The sequence below is a fragment of the Somniosus microcephalus genome, chromosome 17 (genome assembly GCF_052327205.1).
Source record: "Somniosus microcephalus isolate GS21.2 chromosome 17, FLI_Smic_1.0, whole genome shotgun sequence".
Lineage (NCBI taxonomy): Eukaryota > Metazoa > Chordata > Chondrichthyes > Squaliformes > Somniosidae > Somniosus > Somniosus microcephalus.
Window position 1 is genome coordinate 10,488,445 of NC_141003.1, and position 14,129 is coordinate 10,502,573.

Consider the following 14,129-nt stretch of genomic DNA (forward strand, 5'->3'; position numbering starts at 1 on the left):
CCTTCGAGGAGTATAGAAAGCGCAAGGGGGTACTTAAAAAAGAAATTAGGAGAGCGAAGAGGGGGGCATGAAAAAACACTGGCGGGCAAAATAAAAGGAAAATCCCAAGGTGTTTTATAAGTATATTAAGGGCAAGAGGATAACCAGGGAAAGAGTAGGGCCCATTAAGGACCAAAGTGGCCATCTGTGTGTAGAGCCGGAAGATGTAGGTGAGCTTTTAAATGAATATTTTGCATTTGCGATCACTATGGAGAAGGACAATGTAGGCATAGAAATCAGACAGGGGGATTGTGAAATACTTGAACAAATTAGCATTGAGATGGAAGAGGTACTAGCGGTTTTAGCGGGCTTAAAAGTGGATAAATCCCCAGGCCCAGACAAGATGTATCCCAGGCTGCTGTGTAAGGCAAGGGAGGAGATTGCAGGGGCTCTGACACAAATTTTCAGAACCTCTTTGGCTACAGGGGAGGTGCCAGAGGACTGGAGGACAGCTAACATAGTACCATTATTCAAGAAGGGCAGTAGGGATAAACCAGGGAATTACAGGCCAATGAGCCTAACATCAGTGGTAGGGAAATTATTGGAAAAAATTCTGAGGGACAGAATTAGTCTCCACTTGGAGAGGCAAGGATTAATCAAGAATAGTCAGCATGGCTGTGTCAGGGGGAGATCATGTCTAACCAATGTGATTTAATTTTTCAAGGGGGTGACTAGGTGTGTGGATGAGGGTAGTGCAGTTGATGTAGTCTACATGGACTTCAGTAAGGCTTTTGACAAAGTCCTGCATAGGAGACTGGTCAAGCAGGTAAGAGCTCATGGGATCCAGGGCAATTTGGCACATTGGATCTAAAATTGGCTTAGTGGCAGGAGGCAGAGGGTGATGGTCGTAGGTTGTTTTTGTGACTGGAAGCGTGTGTCCAATGGTGTACCGCAGGGATCGGTGCTGGGTCCCTTGCTGTTTGTAGTGTACATTAATGATTTAGATATGAATGTAGGAGGTATGATCAGTAAGTTCACAGATGACACAAAAATTGGTGGAGTGGTAAATAGCGAGGAGGGAAGCCTCAGGCTACAGGACGATGGTTAGATGGGCAGAACAGTGGCAAATGGAATTTAACCCTGAAAAGTGTGAGGTGATGCATTTTGGGAGGACTAACAAGGCAAGGGAATACACAATGAATGGTAGGACCCTAGGAAGGACAGAGGGTCAGAGGGACCTTGGTATGCATGTACAGATCCCTGAAGGCAGCAGGACAGGTAGATAAGGTGGTTAAAAAGGCATATGGGATACTTGCCTTCATTAGCTGCGGCATAGAATATAAGAGCAGGGAGGTTATGACGGAGCTGTACAAAACGCTAGTTAGGCCACAGCTGGAATACTGTGTGCAGTTCTGGTCGCCACACTATAGGAAGGATGTGATTGCTTTGGAGAGGGTGCAGAGAAGATTCACCAGGATGTTACCTGGGCTGGAGCGCTTCAGCTATGAAGAGAGACTGGACAGGCTGGGGTTGTTTTCCTTGCAGCAGAGAAGGCTGAGGGGGGACCTGATTGAGGTGTACAAAATTATGAGGGGCATAGATAGGGTAGATAGAAAGGAACTTTCCCTCTTAGTAGAGGGGTCAATAACCAGGGGACATAGTTTCAAGGTAAGGGACAGGAGGTTTAGAGGGGATTTGAGGAAAAACCGAGGGTGGTTGGAATCTGGAACTCACTGCCTGAAAGGGTGGTAGAGGCAGGAACCCTTACAACATTCAAGAAGCATTTAGATGATCACTTGAAATGCCATAGCATACAAGGCTATGGACCAAGTGCTGGCAAATGGGATTAGAATAGACAGGGCTTGATGGTTAGCGTGGACACGATGGGCCTCTTTCTGTGCTGTATAACTCTATGGTCTAGAAATTGGGTTGAGGCGCCAAGTTCGCCTGGGTGCTGATTTTTGCGCTGCGTTGGGAGTAATACCGATCGCCAGAAATTCAGTTTCAGAAACCCGAGGGACACGGGGCGAGGCTCAAGGCGCTCCGCGTCCCTCTTAGGGCGCTGAAACTGAATATCGCAGCACAACGTGCCGCAGCGCCACACACTGCGGTACTGCAGGCCTTCCTTCAATTGTTAAGGGGGAGGGGCCTGCACCAGCGCGATCCCCGATCGCGAGTGCCGGCAAAAGAGCCCGGCACCGAGAAGTGCTGGGCTCTCGGGAAACAGGCGGCAATGCCGCGGGGCGGGGTGGGGGGGGGGGTGTCAGGATGCCGGGGACGGAGGTGCTGGCAGGCGGCCGCCAAAAAAGGCGGCCGCCCCACACCTCCAGCTTAACTTGCGCTGCTGCTGGCACAGCAAGGCCCCGTGAACCGGGCGTGGGTAGCGAACGGCGCTACAGCGGCGTTCGCTACCAAATATCGCGAACGGGGCGTTGCGCACACCAATGACATCATCGGTGGCGACGCAGCACAACAGGCTAACGCCACCATTAGCGCCCCTGCTGAATATCGCGGGAGGCGCAGCCACTGACTGCCTCTAGGCGCTAACAGGTGGCGCTACTCACCCAATTTCTCCCCCTATGACTATGGGAAAAATTCACCAGACTGATACCTGGGATGGCAGGAATGACATATGAAGAGAGATTGGGTCGATTAGGCTTATATTCACTAGAGTTTAGAAGAATGAGAGTGGATCTCATTGAAACTTATAAAATTCTAACAGGACTAGACAGGCGAGATACAGGAAGGATGTTTCCCGATGGCGGGTGTTAAGTATGTATTGTATTGAACAATTAACACAGACTTAAACGTATAACTCAAACAGGTCTTTACTGGTTGGAGGTAGGGACTACACGTAGGTCTTTACTTCATGCCCACAGGTGGGAACCGAGGGGAGATCAGTACCCACAGTACTATTTATACCCCTATGGCCGGGAGTGGTACTGCGTATCACTACGCCCTACAAGTAGTGCAGTCCTGTTCATAGGTTCAAGTAGCACACATATTACATACACAACATTCCTCCCTTCTTAGCTTTACAGTCGTCTCCCCATTTAACAAAACGTAACAACATATATAACTTCAGGTTTACATAACAGAAACATAGATAACTTCATGTCAAAACAGATCACAGATTCAGTCTCTGCGGAAAACAGTTCACAGATTCAGTCGCTGTGGTGTAGTCGGTTCACGTTGCTGGAGTGACTCATTCAATAGTCCTTCCATGGATTTAACGGCTTGAACTTCCGAACTGATTTGGCTCCGTTCGGAGGGACCACGTGTGTGATCTGGTAGGGGTGATAATGGTTCAGATGGTTATCATCTTCTGCTTTGTCTTTTCCTTTTCTGCTTCTTAGAGACTCTCTGGGCTCCCCTGTCAGCTGCCAGCTGTAGCGCCACCATCTCCCTAAGTTCCTTTGACTTTAAGTGATTCATCCTGATTTCTGCACTTTGGGAGTTTTCATCACAAGCTGGGCAGACCAGGTCACTATAATATTCAGTGTCACTCAATAGGTCATGGTAATATTCGGTGTCGTCCTGATCTAGGCCAGCGAGAGGGTCTTCTATTTCCTCCATACCCAGCTGGGCGTTAGCCAGCTTTTGTTCCAAGTCCAGACATCTTCCCTGAAGAGACTTCTTCATGCGTACCTCTTCATCCAGCTTTTTCTGGGCTTTCAGCAAGTCGTTTACTAATGACCTCATTTGAGATTTTACTACTTCAACTTCTTTTGGAGATTGATTGATCGGACTATTCAATCCCTCTACCGGAGCAGCTGTTTCAGCGGTCTGTTGTTCTACGTTGACGTGAGTCAGCGTACTTTTGGCATCCAAGGGCTGCTCTGTTGCAGTCATCTCAGTCTGTGTTGCCACCTCAGCTCTTCCAATAACCTTTGAGCTCCGAACCCCTTTTGTTTGAATATTGAAGTTCGTGTTCAAGTTTTTCCCATTTCAGAGTCCTGTCCTTCAGCATATGCAGGAGTTGGCTGACCGTTAACTCCTCTGACAGACGTTTTGTGTGCTCCTGCTCCATTTTCTCCATCAGCTGCTTCTGTTGTCTTTCCAGATTCTCCAACTCTATATCAAAGAACTCTTTCGTTGCATTCAACTCTTGCTCAAAACGGCGAAGCATTTGTTCTAATTGCTGTTGCAGTTTGAAATGGAGTTGAGTTCGAGCCCGGTGTCCCTCAGAAATGTGCATGTCAGTAGACTGGACAGACTCAGAATTCTCTATCTCAGTGGAATTCTGTGGTGAAACTTTGTCTTTTGCACACGGGTTGGTCTTACCATCATCAGTTCCAGAGTCTGGGTTGATTATGTTCACCGAGTTCTCACTCATTATTGTTTGTAGGAAATGCCAGTCGATGTTCATTTTCCTAATCCACTCCCGTCCTAGTAGTGGAGGACCTCCTTCAGATAGCACATATAAGTCCATTATTTGACTTTCTTCGCCCTTGTGGACCACTGTGACCTCAATTTTCCCGATGGGGTACACTCTTTGCCCCGTGTATGTTTTCAATATGAGCTCCGTATCCTGTAGGGGAATATGTTGGAATAACCTTCCATAATCTTTCTTATTTATGACCGTCAATGCCGATCCAGTGTCCAATTCCAGTTTTACTTGGACTCCTTCTATCTGAAGAGTGACCCAAATTGTCTGGAGGTCTGCACCCTTACCAACGTTGAGTACCCTTAAGCTAGCCAGTTCAATACTGCTTAAGCCAGCCAGTTCATTACTACTAGCGTCTGAATCGGACTCCTGTTCGGCCACCTTGCGTACTTTTGCGTATTTTCCTTGCGGTGACTTCTTGTTGCTGGTCTTCTTCCCTGACCTGCATACTCTAGCTATGTGTCCAAGCCTACCACAAGTTCTACATTCTTGGTTTTTAAACCAACACTGGTTCTGATCATGCGTTGTCTTTCCACAACGATAACATTTGCCAGAACTCACACCCAATTTGTGTGCACTGAGCTCCGGTGACCGTAGCTGCATTACTGCCGTGCCTCTCGCTGCGGCTTCGTGTGCTGCTGCCATAGTGACCGCCTTCTCAAGCGTCAGCTCATTCTCCTCGAGCAGTCGCTTTTGTGTATCCTGTTTAAATAAACCACACACAAATTTGTCTCGTAGTGCATCTGTCAGTCCTGTTCCAAACTGGCAATATTTCGCTAATTTACGCAATTCCAGCAAATATTCAGCATTGCTTTCATGCTGTAGCTGCCTTCTGTCGTAAAATTTAAATCGTTCCGCTAGCATCAGCGGCGTGGGGTTTAGATGATCTTTCAGGACAGTAACAATCTCATCGAACGTCTTATCCGCCGGTTCATCTGATGATAACAGGTGTTTCAATTGCCCGTATGTCTTCGCACCCATTAAATTTAATAATGTTAGAGCTTTATCTTGGTCACGAATTTTATTGGCCTTACAATAATTTTTTACTCTTTCAAAATATATGGCCCAATCTTCGAGGTCACTATCAAAGGTACTAATATTCCCGTGTTTAGGCATTGTAGATTTGCAATTTCTCAGATTTTCTTTTCTTTACTAGTTATCAAAGATGGCGGCTTCCCGCTCTTGCCGTCGTCCTCCGCCCACAAAATGGCGGTTTTCCCGCGCTTGGCGGTCTTCACCTGTCCCCGTCTCCCTTCAGCCCCCGAGTGCGGCCCTTATCTTCGCCGTGATCGCCCGAGTGCGGCCCTTATCAGCGGATGCGATCGCTGGATCGCGAAGTGGCTCCCGACCGAAGCGGCTCTCGGCCCTTATCTTCTGTGCGATCGATAGCCCGCGCTGTGCACCGCGGCTCTCGCACCTTGAGCTTCTGCAGCCGCCGCGCCTTTCAGTCCGAGTGCGGCCCTTATCTTTGGTCCCGATCGCTGGCCCGCGCTGCGCCTCGCACTTGAAAGCGGCCCGGCCTTATCGCCGATCGCAATCGATGGCCCTTATCTCCTCCGACTTCCCCAGCCCTGTCTTTGCAGCCGACGCTGCACGGCTTACCCCACCACCTAGGTTAACAAGGAAACTGCAGAAAGACTTCTGTCAGTCGCTGGAAGCTGTCAGGATGGCTGCTGACCTCCAGTGCTCAGTCGCTGATGGAGGCTTCAGAGTCCTAAAGCCTGTCGCTTTTAGTGGGGTGGTGAGGTTTGAAACCTCTCTTCGACTGCCGCAGGGTAAGAACCTGACTCGTCGCCAGTGTTAAGTATGTGTATTGTATTGAACAATTAACACAAAGACTTAAACGTATAACTCAAACAGGTCTTTACTGGTTGGAGGTAGGGACTACACGTAGATCTTTACTTCATGCCCACAGGCGGGAACTGAGGGGAGATCAGTACCCACAGTACTATTTATACCTCTATGGCCAGGAGTGGTACTGTGTATCACTACGCCCTACAAGTAGTGCAGTCCTGTCCATAGGTTTAAAGTAGCACACATATTACATACACAACAGCGGGGGAGTCCAGATCCAGGGGTCACAGTCTAAGGATAAGGGGTAAGCCATTTAGGACTGAGATGAGGAGGAATTTCTTCACCCAGAGAGTGGTGAACCTGTGGAATTCTCTACCACAGAAGGCTGTTGAGGCCAATTCATTAAATATATTCAAGAAGGAGTTCGATATATTTCTTAAGGCTAAAGGGATCAAGGGATATGGGGAGAAAGCAGGGACAGGGTACTGAGTTTTGATGATCAGCCATGATCGCATTGAATGGTGGAGCAGGCTTGAGGGGCCGAATGGCCTACTCCTGCTCCTATCTTGTGTTTCTAAAGCCCAGTGTGTCTAGTCCAGGATATAAAGCCCAGTGCGTCTAGTCCAGGGTATGTAGCCCAGTGTGTTGTGTATGTACCTTTAAGGGAATAACTGGTCTCAGACTGCAGTAACCACCCCTGTATAAAAGGCCCTAGCAGTCTTCTGTAGTTTCAGTTTCCAGGTTGTCTCCATTCAGTAAAGACTTGTTATAATCAACTCCTGCAGTCCGTGTCTCAATTATACACGGACATAATACTGGCGACGAGTAAGAAACGAACTTACCTGCAACTCGGCAGCACCTCAGACGACGTTATTGAAGGTCGAAGACAGAAGAAAGAAAAAAATAAAATAATCCAAAGAAACTCGAGAAACGGGTGTCGACCGTGGACAACCGGCCTCCAAATCATCGAATTGAAAAGTGCAGGAGAGACTGTCGAGAGCCAGGCTTGGTTCTCCAGTCTGTGGTTTCCCAGCTAATCGGGCTGGTGGCAGGTAGTGCACTGATCCTTCCTGGGCTGCGGCGGGCTAGAGCTCGATCGGGTGGCTCTGCAACGGGGCCGGGCAACGAGTCGGGAAGCAAAGAGAGAGAGAGGGTGGAGCACACAGGGCGCAGCCGGTGCTTCGAAGCCGGGCAGCGTTCGGACCTAAGAGGGAGGGAAGTGTCCCAGAGGGTCCGCTCCATGACGGGAATGGTTCTTCAATTAACAGAGCAAATATTGAAGTGCGATAGAAAAATAAAAATACCGTGGAGAGCGGCGTTGGCAGCAGCGATTGGGAAGGCGCGAAGACCATAGGGCGTCGCCATTACAGGAGAGTAAAATAAATATAATCGCCAGCAACAGCGTTGGTAGCAGCGGCAGGAAAGCGCGGAAGGCGCCATCTTAACTCGGCGGGGAAGAAGGAAAAGTGCGGGAGGCGCCATTTTGATACATCGGGGACGAAGGCAAAGCGCGGGAAGCGCCATCTTAGATTTTCAAGATGCCAAAGACTGGCAATATCACTGCCTTCGATAATGCAATAGAAGACTGGACCACGTATGTGGAAAGAGTCGAGGTATATTGCGAGGCAAACGAAATAGCCGATGAGAAAAAGGCATCGGTATTGCTAAATTTAATGGGTGCAAGACTGTATGGCCTATTGCGGGACCTGATTACTCCAGCCAAACCGAAGGCGAAGAGTTTTAACGAAATTGTTGCTATCCTACAGGAACACCTAAATCCTACACCGCTGCTGATAGCAGAAAGATTTAAATTCCACAGGAGAAATCAGCATAAAGATGAGAGCAATGCTGATTACCTTACAGAACTACGCAAGCTATCAAAGCACTGCCAGTTCGGAGCAGGACTGGCAGATACCTTACGGGACAAATTTGTTTGTGGACTCCTGAGTGAAGGAACCCAGAAGAGGTTACTCTCAGAGAAAGAGCTGACGCTAGATAGGGCTTTCAGCGTGGCAGTATCATACGAAGCAGCAGCAAGGGGAGCTGCGGAAATACAACAAAAGCCACAGGAATACGGCACCCACGAAATGACACGGGGATTTGCAAAATGTTATCGCTGCAACAGAACAAACCATGACCAGAAGGACTGCTGGTCCAAGGACAAAATATGCAGGCAATGCAGAAAGATGGGACACATTGCATGAGTTTGCAGGTCTGGGAAGAAGACCAACGACAACAAAAAGGCTACTAAGGAACCGTACAGGAAAGTACAAAAGGTGACGGACAGTAGTTCCGAAGAACAGATGAGCGATAGTGAATCTGGGAACAAGAGACTAAGCTGTCTCAAACTTCACAATGTAATTGCAAAAGAGGATCACCGAACCATTTGGGTCACCCTCACGATAGCAGGGTCCCAAGTCAAAATGGAATTGGATACAGGATCAGCTCTAACCGTCATGAATAGACGAGACTACGAGCGGCTATTCTCACACATACCCTTGAGAGAGACATCCATTGTCTGGAGGACGTATACGGGACAAAAAGTATACCCCAGAGGAAAAATAAAGGGTGCCTGTCGAATACAATGGCAAGAAAATACAGAAATTGTATCTCTACATTCTGCAAGATGGTGGACCACCGTTATTGGGACGTGAATGGATCAGAAAGCTAAGTTTAGACTGGCACTCCATTCAGGCACTGACGGTGGCTGGTAAAAAGGATGACGACGTCACTCCTGGACGATTGTCAACAATCTTAGCTGACGCCAAAGAGGTATTTTAACAAGAACTGGGCACTCTTAAAGGCGTAACCGCCTCGATAAAAATAGAGAATGCAATTCCCAACTTTTTCAAAGCAAGACCGGTACCATATGCAATTCACCCAGCCGTCGAGGCAGAGCTGGAGAATCTGGAGAATGCAGGCATGTTATCTAAGGTAGACTGGAGCGAGTGGGCAACACCCATCATTCCTGTCATGAAGAAAACGTTAAACAATAAGCCTGAGGAGCCAAGGAAGGTTCGCATCTGTGGGGACTTCAAGGTGACGGTGAACCCAGTCCTTCACACAGTACAATATCCTCTTCCAAGGATAGAAGATATCTTCGCCTCACTATCTGGAGGGAAGCGTTTTACAAAAATTGACCTCGCACAAGCATATTTGCAGATGGAGGTTGAAGAATCCTCTAGGAAGTATCTCACGATAAACACTCTCAAAGGTCTTTACCAGTATAATCGACTGGTATTCGGAGCATCATGAGCTCCGGCGATATGGCAAAGAGCGATGGAACAAGTCCTGCAAGGGATTCCGGGGACTCAGTGTTACTTGGATGACATCCTAGTGACAGGTGAAGATGACAGTGAACACCTTGCCAACCTAGAGCAGGTGCTCACTAGACTACGTGAACATGGGCTACGAGCCAATCGCCCCAAGAGAGAGTTTTTTAAGAAACAGATATCGTATTGTGGCCACGTGATTGATGAAGAGGGGTTACATAAGTCCCCTGACAAAATTGAAGCGGTAGTTAAGGCTCCAGCACCTGAAAATGTGTCGCAACTGAGGTCATTCCTCGGATTGGTGAATTACTACCATAAGTTTTTGCCGAATTTGTCCACAATTCTGCATCCACTGAACGCCCTACTACGAACGGGAGTCGTATGGAAATGGAGCGATGCATGTAAGCGGGCCTTTCAGAAGAGCAAGGACCTAATCACTTCAAGAGAAGTATTGGCTCACTACAACCCATCACTACCGATAAGACTGGCGTGTGATGCGTCTCCCTATGGCATTGGGGCAGTACTGTCACATAAATTCCTTGATGGTTCAGAGAGGCCGATAGCTTTTGCGTCACGCTCGTTAACTTCAGCCGAGCGTAACAACGCCCAGATTGACAGAGAGGCCCTCAGCCTGGTGTGGGGGGTGAAGAAGTTCAATCACTACCTGCACGGTCAGAAATTTAGAGTCATAGAGTTATACAGCACAGAAAGAGGCCCTTCGGCCCATCGTGTCTGCGCCGTCCATCAAGCCCTGTCTAATCTAATCCCATTTTCCAGCATTTGGTCCATAGCCTTGTATGCAATGGCATTTCAAGTGCTCATCCAAATGCTTCTTGAATGTTGAGGGTTCCTGCCTCTACCACCCTCTGGGTGAAAAAGTTCCTCCTCAAATCCCCTCTAAACTTCCTGCCCCTTACCTTGAATCTATGCCCTTGTTATTGACCCCCCTACTAAGGGGAAAAGTTCCTCTTTATCTACCCTATCTATGCCCCTCATCATTTTGTACACCTCAATCAGGTCCCCCCTCAGCCTTCTTTGCTCCAAGGAAAACAACCCCAGCCTGTTTAGCCTTTCTTCATCGCTGAGGCGCTCCATCCCAGGTAACATCCTGGTGAATCTTCTCTGCACCCTCTCCAAAGCAATCACATCCTTCCTATAGGTGAGGTGACCAGAACTGCACACAGTACTCCAGCTGTGGCCTCACCAGCGTTTTGTACAGCTCCATCATAACCTCCCTGCTCTTATATTCTATGCCTCGGCTAATGAAGGCAAGTATCCCATATGCCTTTTTAACCACCTTATCTACCTGATCCGCTGCCTTCAGCGATCTATGTACATGTACACCAAGGTCCCTCTGACCCTCTGTGCTTCCTAGGGCCCTACCATTCATTGTGTATTCCCTTGCCTTATTTGTCCGTCCAAAATGCATCACCTCGCACTTTTCAGGGTTAAATTCCATTTGCCACTTTTCCGCCCATCTGACCAACCCGTTTATATCGTCCTGTAGCCTGAGGCTTTCCTCCTCGCAATTTACCACCCCACCAATTTTTGTGTCATCTGCAAACTTACTGATCATACCTTTTACATTCTCATCCAAATCATTTATGTAGATCACAAACAGCAAGGGACCCAGCACCGATCCCTGAAGTACCCCACTGGACACAGGCTTCCAGTCACAAAAGCAACCTTCGACCATCACCCTCTGCCTCCTGCCACTCAGCCAGTTTAGGATCCAACGTGCCAAGGCACCCTGGATCCCATGGGCTCTTACCTCCTTGACCAGTCTCCTATGCAGGACTTTGTCAAAAGCCTTACTGAAGTCCATGTATACCACATCCACAGCATTTCCCTCATCCACACACCTAGTCACCCCCTCAAAAAATTCAATCAGATTGGTCAGACATGATTTACCCTTGACAAAGCTATGCTGACTATCCCCGATTAATCCTTGCCTCTCCAAGTGGAGACTAATTTTGTCCCTCAGAATTTTTTCCAATAATTTCCCTACCACAGATGTTAGGCTCACTGGCCTGTAATTCCCTGGTTTATCCCTGCTACCCTTCTTGAATAATTGTACTACGTTAGCTGTTCTCCAGTCCTCTGGCACCTCCCTGTGGCCAGAGGGGTTCTGAAAATTTGTGTCAGAGCCCCTGCAATCTCCTCCTTTGCCTCCCACAGCAGCCTGGGATACATCTCGTCCGGGCCTGGGGATTTATCCACTTTTTGGCCTGCTAAAACCGCTAGCACCTCCTCCCTCTCGATGCTAATATGTTCAAGTATGTCACAGTCCCCTTGCCCGATTTTTATGTCTACATCGTCTTCCTCCATAGTGAACACAGATGCAAAAAATTCATTTAAAACCCCGCCTACATCATCTGGCTCTACACACAGATTGCCACTTTGGTCCCTAATGGGCCCTACCCTTTCCCTGGTTATCCTCTTGCCCTTAATATACTTATAAAACATCTTAGGATTTTCCTTTATTTTGCTCGCCAGTGTTATTTCATGGCCCCTCCTCACTCTCCTAACTTCTTTTTTAAGTATGCCCCTGCACTTTTTATACTCCTCTAGGGCTTCCTCCATCTTTAGTAACTGCCAAAAGCCCCCCTTTTTTTCCCTAATGCATTTTTGTATATCCCTTGTCATCCAAGGTTCCCTTTGCTTGTTGGTACCACCCTTGAAATTTACAGGAACATGTTGGCGCTGTGCTCTCTCTATTTCCCTTCTGAAAGTCTCCCACTGCTTTGATGTGGATTTTCCTATAAGTAGCTGCTCCCAGTCCACTTTGGCCAGATCCTGCCTTATCATATTAAAAACGGCCTTCCCCCAATTTAGAACCCTTATTTCCAGGCCGTCTTTGTCCTTTTCCAAGACCACCTTAAATCTCACCGAATTATGGTCACGGTCACCAAAATGCTCTCCTACTGACACTTCCACCACTTGCCCGGCTACATTCCCTAGAATTAGGTCTAGTACCACTCCCTCTTTTAGGGCTTTCTACACGCTGGCTCAAAAAGCTCTCCTGGATGCTCTTTAAGAATTCTGCACCCTCTAAGCCTTTCACACTCTGACTATCCCAATTAATATTGGGGAAGTTGAAATCCCCCACTATTATTACCCTATTATTTTTGCACTTCTGAGATTTGCCTACATATCTGTTCCTCTATCTCCCCCTGACTGTTTGGGGGCCTATAGTACACTCCCAGCAAAGTGCTTGCCCCCTTTTTGTTTTTAAGTTCTAACCATATGGCCTCATTAGAGGAACCCGCCAATATATCATCCCTCCTTACAGCAGTAATTGACTCCTTAATTAATATTGCAACACCCCCTCCCCTTTTACACCCCCCTCTGTCTCGCCTGAAGATTCTATACCCCGGAATATTGAGCTGCCAGTCCTGACCCTCCCTCAACCATGTCTCCGTGATAGCAACAATATCGTACTCCCATGTGTTCAACAACAACAACAACTTCAGTTCATCCACCTTATTTGCAAGACTCCTTGCATTAAAATAAATGCCTTCCAGCCTTGCCATATTCCCTTTTGCCTTCACATATTTGCTCTGCCTTCCCAGCTGACTTGTTTTTCCCTCCGTATTTGGCTGTAAATCACCCCCTACTATAGCTCCACTCTGTATCCCATCCCCCTGCCAAGTTAGTTTAAACCCCCCCCCCCCAAACAGTGCTAGCAAACCTCCCCGCAAGGATATTGGTCCTCCTCTGGTTCAGGTGTAAACCGTCCGACTTGTACAAGTCCCACCTTTCCCAGAAGCAGACCCAGTGATCCAGGAAACTAAAGCCCTCCCTCCTGCACCAACTCTTTAGCCACGCATTCATCTGTTCTATCTTCCTATTCCTATACTCACTGGCATGTGGCACCGGGAGTAATCCAGAGATTACAACCTTTGAGGTCCTGCTCTTTAATCTGCTACCTAAATTCTTGCTGCAGGACCTCATCCCTCTTTTTACCCATGTCGTTGGTACCAATGTGGACCACGACCTCTGGCTGTTCGCCCTCCCCCTCCAGAATACCCTGCAGCCGCTCAGTGACATCCTGGACCCTGGCACCAGGGAGGCAACAAACCATCCTGGATTCACATCTACGGCCACAGAAACACCTAGCTGTTCCCCTTACTATAGAATCCCCTACCACTATTGCTCTCCTACTGTTTTTCCTCCCTTCTTGGGCAGCAGGAGCACCCCCAGTGCCAGGAAGTTGGCTGCTGCTGCCTTCCTCTGGTAAGTCATCTCCCCCCCCCCCCAAACAGTATCCAAAGCGGTATACCTGGTTGAAAGGAGGATGGCCACAGGGGTCTCCTGCACTACCTGCCTGCTTCTATTGTTCCGCCTGGTGGTCACCCATTTCCCTTCTGCCTGTGCAGCCCTACCCTGCGGTGTGACCAACTCACTATGAGTTGTAATTCGCGACCCTCTCAGCATCGTGAATGCTCCACAACCCATCCACCCGCAGCTCCAGCGCCGCAAGACAGCCTGTTAGTAGCTGCAGCTGGATGCATTTCTGGCACACGTGTTGGTCAGGGACACTGGCAGCGTCCCTGAATTCCCACATAGAGCAAGAGGAGCACATCACGGGGCTGGGCTCTCCTGGCATGGCCTACCCCTTTAATCAATTTAAGTTAACTTCATTCAATACCACAAGTAAAGTAAGCCTTACCTGGTCTCTGGAGCCCTTTGTAGGC